The 8,992-nt window shown below is 37.6% G+C and overlaps 1 non-coding gene across 1 annotated transcript; it reads right to left on the bottom strand.

Moving 5' to 3' along the window:
- Positions 1–8,495: 8,495 nt before the first annotated feature.
- On the bottom strand, positions 8,496–8,653 carry LOC125117148 (U1 spliceosomal RNA). The gene has a single exon (XR_007132510.1). It is a non-coding gene; the product is annotated as a U1 spliceosomal RNA (small nuclear RNA).
- Positions 8,654–8,992: the final 339 nt, after the last annotated feature.

Here is an 8,992-nt window from a genome sequence, read left to right as displayed (position 1 = left end):
ACCAGATTGTTGAACCTCTATTTTATGATCAGCAAATATATTTTAGGAATAATGTTTTTATTTTCTGGATAGAGGCTGGAATAAAGTTCTTACCAGGTATAACTGAAAGTGAATTTATAATTTATATAATAACTTTCTTTTTTTAGTTGTGTGCTTTCTTGTAACTGCCCAGACTCTCCGCTAAACTCCCCAATTCATATCTGATGTTTGGAGTTAAAATAAATATGCATGTACAAGATGTTGAAAGGTATCACTATATAAGAATCATATATATATAGACTTTCAATATTGATATTTATCTAGAAGAAATTGATCACTCAAGGCTTTTTTGCCTGTAAGAGAAAGGCTCATCTTTAAAGAGGAAAAAGTTAATATATTATTTTTTATAACCAGGAAATATAAGGGAAGTTCTAGTTCTGGGCACAACCGAAGTATGCACTCAGGGTTTACCTTCATCCCTCTTCTTTCTGTATGTTTGTTTCAAGTCCCACTACTTATGGGGGTGATTACTTCATTTTGTCCCCTATTCATATGCCTCCAGCAACATAATCCTAAAGGCACGGTGACTTTCCTTAAGCCCCAAATGATATCTACTGAGGAAAATACAGACGGTTGATTTGAAGCAAGCGCCCATCCTGCACTATCCCTGTGGACCACGTATGGTCTTTGCTAAGACAGTGCTGGTTCCCACAAGCATCAATGAGTTTGAGAACAATAACTGGGAGCCCCAGAAGCCCACATGATTGGAATGGGGGAGAATAAACTCCTACAGAAAGTTAGGGTACTAGACAGAAGAAAAAAGTCCCTCCGAGGTATTCCTTGTTTTCTTTTTTTTTTTTTTTTTTTTTTTTTTAAAGGCATCCCCTGTGCTTATTTTCCCATAAACTATAAAATGCATCTCCAGGTGTTCCTTTATTATGTACTTTCATCTCCCTTATCTATTCATCCTGGATGTAGATTTCTCTCCTCCAAACAGGACGGTCAAGATGTAATCACATACACATATAAAAAAGTATTTTATGAGGAACAACTAAACTAAAGAGCCATCATACTCTTGGATTGTATTCCGCACCTTCCAGGAGCAAGGCAATATGATCTTGGAAACAGCCTAGCTACGTAACATTGTGTGGTACTTGACAATTAAAAGCAATCATCTGGAGTTCCCGTCGTGGCGCAGTGGTTAGCGAATCCGACTAGGAACCATGAGGTTGTGGGTTCGGTCCCTGCCCTTGCTCAGTGGGTTAACGATCCGGCGTTGCCGTGAGCTGTGGTGTAGATTGCAGATGCGGCTTGGATCCCGCGTTGCTGTGGCTCTGGGGTAGGCTGGTGGCTACATCTCTGATTAGACCCCTAGCCTGGGAATCTCCATATGCCGCGGGAGCGGCCCAAGAAATAGCAAAAAAAAAAAAAAAAAAAAAAAAAAAGACAAAAGCAATCATCTTATTTAATATTTTCAGTAACTTTTATTTTTTTATTTATTTATTTTTTTTAATTTTCCCACTGTACAGCAAGGGGGTCAGCTTATCCTTACATGTATACATTACACTTACATTTTTTCCCCCACCCTTTCTTCTGTTGCAACATGAGTATCTAGACAAAGTTCTCAATGCTATTCAGCAGGATCTCCTTGTAAATCTATTCTAAGTTGTGTCTGATAAGCCCAAGCTCCTGATCCCTCCTACGCCCTCCCCCTCCCATCAGGCAGCCACAAGTCTCTTCTCCAAGTCCATGATTTTTCAGTAACTTTTAGATAGGTGATGATTTTTATCTGTTTATAACAATAATAATAGTATTATTATTTCTATTTTACAGGTGGGAATACAGAGGGAGGCATGATAGCTAGCCAAACTCAGAGTCACTGATGAAAAAGAGAGTTTTTATCTCAGTAATAGGGTACGTAAAATAACTTGTTCTTTCTACTCTATTTAAAACAGACCACTCATGAGCCAAACTGTGGGAGATAAGCTGACTAGGTCATTCTAACGAATTCTGGAATACCTTGAGAAATTCTGATGTGGCGTGTGATTTTGGGGGGTAGGACTCTGGGCTCAGTCCGCAGAGAAAAGCATTGAGTTGAACAATTCAGGGAGCCCACAAAACTTCTGAAACATGGAAGGTTATGGAAATGATCACATTCCCTACGGCTACAGCAAGGAAAGCCCCAATGTCTCTCCCCCTGGGCTTTGCAGGTAGCAGAAATTATAGAAATTAGCTCTTATGAAACACTGTCAGAGGCAGGAATCCAGAGCTCTTCCCTGATGCCCCCATCCTACCTAGAAGCAAAAACACGTGCTGTCTTCGTTAAGTCTTCTCTTGTCCTTAGGTCCCTGGAGATACATTTTCAGCCTAAAACACACATTTTCTCAGAAGTGTGTTTTTAGCTACTAGAGTGTACCAAATTTGCAAAGTAGGTTGTTTTCCATTATTATTTTTTTAATGTCTAATGTCAGCTTTGCCCCTAATAGCAAGCTTTCTCTCTAGGGAGATCTAAGTGATTTTTGATCCTCTTCAAGCCTCTGTGTTGTCTGGAATGTTTATCACTTAAAAGAGAGAGAGAGAAAAAAAAAAAAAAAAGGCTTGCATATGTACAAAACACTCAAACTGCCACATTTCTGGGTTCTCACAACAACCCTGTAAGATGTGCAGGGCAGATACGCATATCCTAGTGGGACAGATGGAAGAACTTGAAATCCCAAGGGGTAAGTGACTTACTGAACTCCCCCAATTTTTTATGGCAAATTAAGAGAAACAGTCAGATCTCCCCCATCCTAGATCTAAGGTTTTTTGTTTTTTGTTTCCCTAGACTAGTGGCTTTTTTTGGGAGGGGGCACCCATGGCATATGGAAATTCCCAGGCAAGTGGGTGAATCAGAGCTGTAGCTGCCAGCCTATGCCACAGCCACAATACCACCAGATCTGTGCTGCAACTCTGATCTACATTGCAGTTCATGGCAACACCAGGTACTTAACCCACTGAACTAGGCCAGAGATAGAACCCAGGTCCTCATGGATACTAGTCAGGCCTCAATAGGAACTCTTCAAATATGTTTTAAATCATTTTTCCATACAGAATCTAGCAATTATATGTGATACCCAATATATAAAAGAGCCATATGCTGCTCATATGGAAGTTGGAAGACCAAGTCCAGCCTCACTATAGCAACCCCAGAGCATCATTGCAATAGGCCTCTCATGGACCATCTGAGAACCACATATCTAGCATAAATTGTATCTCTCCTTAACTATCTAGTCCAACTTTGCTGAACCTAACTTTCTCAGTGGGGTGCCACACATGTTCAAAGGCGTGCTAAAATGCTGATTCCCCTTTACCTCCAGGAGGGCCCAGGAAGCTTGAGCTCCCTGGAGTAGATCTTATCTACTGGCAGCAGTCTCCTCTGTTTACTCCAGTATACAATACAAAGACAATTTTCCATGTTAGGAAGAACTATAGATGCAGAGATACTATTTTGTTTCTCAGTAAATTCAAATTAATCCCATTGATATTCTTGTAATGAACCCTCTCTTATCTGAATAATACCATATTTTTTTACTGTAATTCATTGTTGGTTATGAGTTACATTTGTCCAAAGAAAATCCCCCCCCCCAAAGGGGTAGGTTTCCAAAGAATTCCTTTTATTTGATTTAAAGTTAATCCCACTTAATATTTTTTCAATGCTTCTTTATATGACTTCTGTTTTCATCATACCAAGTGATGCTAAATAAAATCCTTGCTGGCTTCTCTTTTCCACTAGGATTTTTTTTGAAGATTTAGCCAGACCCTGTATGTTTATCATTTTGTCAGTATATCTTTAACTCACTCAACAATCTCCTCCTTCACTCACTCACTCTCTCTGCTGTACCAGTTTCCTTCCTGACACAGAACCTTTGCATATAATATTGTTTTCATCCCTAGATGCCATTCACCCCTTCTCTGTCTAGTCAAATTTGTTGTTTTTACTGATGTGGTACAATAAGCAGTAGCCTGCATAACCTATGCTATACTTTAACCAAAAAAATTATATATTTGTGTGTGTGTGTGTGTGCGAGAGAGAAAGGAGAGAGAAACAGTCTAATCAAGGCTCTAGATTTAAGTAATAATTTAAAGTAAACACATAGGCAGATAAATTCATTTTACACTACCATAGGAATATAATCAGTCAAATACAGAATGTAGGAAATTCTATGCAACATTCTACAGGAAATTCTACAGAATTCGGGTCCTTCCACATAAGATTTCAAGAACAAAGTAAAGAGAGAAGGGACTGTTACAGAGAAAAATAAATAATAGACACTGAGTGCAGGGTGTATATTCATATTCAAACAAACCAAAAGACATCATCACAAAACCAAAAGATAGCAGGTGTTGGAAAGGAGGTGAAGAAATTAGAATCCCTATACTCTGTTGGTCATAATGTAAAATGCCACCACCTCTATGGAAAACAGTATGGAGGTTACTTAAGGCATGAAAAATAGAACTACTGTATGATGCAGCAGTCCCACTCTTGTGTGTATACCAAAAAGAACCGAAGAGATATGTGCACTTTCATGTTTAGTACAGCGCTTTTCACAATAGCCGAGATATGAAAACAATACCAATGTCCATCAACAGATGAATGAATAAAGACTGTATCACATATATACACAATGAAATATTGTCAGCCTTTAAAAAGTAGGAAATTCTGCAATATATGACATCATGAATGAACCTGGAGGACATGATACTATGTGAAAGAAGCCAGTCACAGAACAACAAATATGCATGATTCCATTTATATATTTCAAATAGTCAAACTCACAGAGGCAAAGAGTAGAATTGAGGTTGCCAGGGATTTGGGGAAGGCAGAAATGATGGGTTGCTAGTCAATGGATATAGTTTCAGTCATGCAAGAATAATAAGGTTAAGAGAGCTGTACACTGTAATGTCTATAATTTACAATACTGTTTTGTATACGTATAGCTTTGTTATGTGGGTAGGTTTCATGTTATGTGTCCTTACCACAATTTTTAAAAAGCTACTAAATTGGAAGAAGAAATAAAACATATTCATTTTTAAAGACATTTATAGAATGATTACTGAAATTTAAACACAGTTTTGACATAAGTTCAAATCTTTCCTAGTAAAATTAGTAAGAATATTGTCAATATTAATAATTCAATACTGGTAAGAAATTAATAGGAGCCATTGTGTCTTGGAAAGACAACAAAATCACATATCTGTATGATGACTAAAATTATATAATATATAATCTAAGACAAAATAAGATTAGCTGTATACATTGTTAATTGCTGAAGCTAGATAATAGGCACATGGGGATTTATTATATTAATCTCTGTACTTTTGTGTCCTTTTGAAATTTCCATAATAAAGAAAAGTTAAAGAAAAACAAACACAATTTTCAGGAAAAAAATTAGGCACAAAATGCCAACACAGCAACAGATCGGTGAATTCACCAACAGTCAGCAAAATAATTTGCAAGATCTAAGGGGAGTCAGCGTGGAGACCAGAAAGCTAACTGTTTTAAAACGAAAAGAAACTGAAGTAACAAACTACCTTTGTGACCTAAAACAAAGGTGGCAATAGCAGCAAAGTGAAGAGTTTTGAGACTCAAAGGCAATCAGAGAAAATACTTTGAAGAATTAATATTGCAAGTAGCTCTAAGTATAATTTTATAATTAACATTGCAAAGTCAGTTTAGAATTTAACCATAAATTCTTGATAGGGTTTTTTATAATCCTTTTTTTAAAAGCCATTTATCTTCCATGGCTTATTAAAATTATGCTCTATAACTTTTTTCTTTCCCCTCTTTAATGGTAACGTTGTTAGACTAGCCTCAGATTGTGCCCAGTGTATCAAGAAATGAAAGCCAGGATGGGGAAGTAGAGCTGGCAGCAATGATGTCGGACAGGTTCAAACAAAGCCCATCACTTGAGTAAAAATTTACAGCCCTGCCTGTGCTGTGCAGTGCTCTGTGTTTCAGTTCAGGGCCAATAAGACATTTATCAAAGGAAGTTAACAAGATGTATGGAAGTAGCAGGCAAAGTTTTGAAAGCCGTTATGAACTAGAGTAAATCTTGAAACTCTGGGTTTAATCTTTGAAAGTTGGACTTCCGAGTATAATTAAAAGTTAGCATTTGATAGATTGTGTAGTGAAAAAAGAGGTAAGACACTAGGAAATCATGTCTCTAATAAAGCTAAGAAAGCTCCTTTACTTGATACATGCATGTAAATACCTATGAGACTTAAAAAAAAAAAAATACCATTACTAGACTGGCAATCAGCCATCAGCCACTGGGCAAAGAATGGATCATGTGCTTTTTTTTTTTTTTTTTTTTTTCCAAGAAGTTGCCCCAAGGGGTTTGGTTCCAGCCAGTGGTTGTCATATTGAAACTCAGGTGTTTTGTGTACATTTTTTTCAGGATCAGCTAAAAATTGAGGTGATTATATGAAATCTGGTTATATAATGTGGGCAAGTTGTTCCAATTTATAGTTTTGTAGGCCGATTCCATGACTGCCAAACACAGCTCAACTACAAGCTTCATTCTGCCTGAAGCTATTGGATTGACAAACTCTTGATCTATGCCCTTCATTTTTTAATCTCTTTCCTCCTTTTTTTTTTTTTTTTTTTTTCCTTTTTTGGTCGTACTTAACTTGGTTCAGGACAAGCTGCAGCATTTGTTCCTCCTTGAACATATTTTATTGGACATTTACTGTGGTTCAGGGTTTTGTTTTGTTTTTTTGTTTTTTGGTTTGAAATGCTGTTTCTGAATCCTTTTTCTTTTTGTTTTTTGAATATTTTTTTCCAGAGAGTATAAAATAATGAACATTAATGGGCATTAATGGGGAGGGAGTTGATGGAGAGAAACTGTGGTCTAGTCTATAAGCATTTCCTTTTCTAGGGCAGATTAGAGTTTGGTAGTAGAGAAACTCAGCTTGAAATTGCCACTTTCATATGAATTTTCAAAGAATAGGCAATATGTTTCTCTAAGCAGAGCTGAGAAGACTGTGTATCACCATGCATGACCTATTCTGACAAAATTAGTCTAAGGAGTTTTTACCATTGGTTAGCTAATAATGTTTTCACTTAAGGAGACAACTCAGATACCTCTGATTTTAAAATTTGGCCTAACTCCACATGTAAGTGAAACATTTAGAAGTAAACCTGGCAGTGTGATTGTGATTATTTATTGAGCCTGCAAGGCCACAATGACATAAAATGGGAGACACAGCAATGCATGAGGGGACAGGATATTATGGAGAGAGGACTGGTCTGGGGCTTGGAAATTAAGTACCAGTCTCGGCTCTTGCTGCCAACAAGCTGTAAAATCCTTTATGTTCCTAGGTTCATTATTTATTTACTATTTATACCTTGCCTATTTCCAAAACAGATTGGAGGTGGCTTTCAATAAAAACCACTAATGTATCAGAACTCTTTTATGAGGTAATAATCTGAGATTAAAAAAAAATTTAAGAAGATAGTTCTAGCAGCAAATCTCAGCTGAGGGAATATGCTGTAATGGGGTACAATATGCTGCTATGAGCTCCGTGACTGCAGAGTAAAGCAGGAAACACGTTGTATCACTATTTTAATCAATGAGTCTCAGTTTTTCTATTTATGAAATGGGTGGGAAATGAGATTTAGATGAAATCACTTTTTAGGTCTTTCCCAGGTTCAGATGTTTCTGTTACAAAGTGATTAAGTACACTTCTGAATAGAATTTCTCACATTCTGTACCATCAAGCAGCAACGAGGGAAATGTGGAGTCAGGTAGTTCACTCATAATCTATGCAAATTTGTAACCAGAGAACTATAAGTAAAAATACTAATGAAAATAGTGGTAAAATCCTAAAGACAGAAAGAAATGCTACAATACCTAGATGACTTTACCAAGAGAGGGCTTGAATGTGAGCTGATGCAAGCCTGCATAGGGAAAGGTTAAGACTTATGGGTTCAAGGACAAAATGCACACAGATCATGCAAAATGTGCAGTTAGAACTTCAAGATGATGCATGAGGCCAACCTGAGCCAAGACAAAGAACATGGCTCTAGAAACATAGGATACAGTATGGCATTCCTTAGAAGACTGCTTGTGTACTTTGAGTTCAGTCCCAGAAGAATCTGTAACTGGGACCTGATCAGTTTCAGATGACTTGTATTTCTATGATGTGTTAGAGTTTCTGTGTTGGACCAGACACACCCAAAAAGTTCTCTTATGAAATATCTATTTGACTACCATTGAGTAAAGAAGTCTAAAAGGCTAGCAAGCTGAAATCAAAACGTAAATGCTATAGGAAGGCTATGGCCACAAGGAGATTCCAATCTTTTTTTTTTTTTTTCTTTTTTGGTACTGCCCAGGTGTGTGAAAGTCCTCAGGCCAGGGATGGAATCCAAGTTGGAGCTGCAACTTATGCCACAGCTGCAGCAATGCTGGATCCTTAACCCACTGCACCAGAGCGGGAACTCCTGAGCAAATCTAATTTTAGATACGCAAAAATACCAGAGGAGAGTTTGAACACATTCCCCCACTACCACAAATTATGAGTTTCCCACATTTGGGGTAATTACAAGGGTCAGCACATCTGGAGTTCCATGGCTAAGTCTCGCCCTGGGAAAAACTCTTTCATGATCATGGTAACTCCCCTGTCAGGTAAGTGTAGGGGATTACAACCTTAAATGACAGTTGGGTAATTTTGGGAAAAAAAATCATGAAAACAACATTAGAAACTGGAGAAGGAATTCCCATTATGGATCATCAGTAAGGAACCTGAATAGTGTCCATGAGGATATGGGTTCAATCCCTGGCCTTGCTCAGTGGGTTAAGGATCTAGCTTAGCTATGAGCTGTGGTATAGGTTACAAATACAGCTCAGATCCCAAGCTGCTATGGTTGTGGTGTGGGTCAGCAGCTACAGCTCCAATTTGAACCCTAGCCCCAGAACTTCCATATGCCACGGGTATGGCCCTAAAAAGACAAAAAAAAAAAGGAGAAGAAAAT

This window comes from Phacochoerus africanus, chromosome 15, assembly GCF_016906955.1.
Source record: "Phacochoerus africanus isolate WHEZ1 chromosome 15, ROS_Pafr_v1, whole genome shotgun sequence".
In the NCBI taxonomy this organism is placed as follows: domain Eukaryota; kingdom Metazoa; phylum Chordata; class Mammalia; order Artiodactyla; family Suidae; genus Phacochoerus; species Phacochoerus africanus.
The sequence above is the reverse complement of the archived record's forward strand: the minus strand, read 5'-3'. Positions and strand labels throughout refer to the sequence as shown.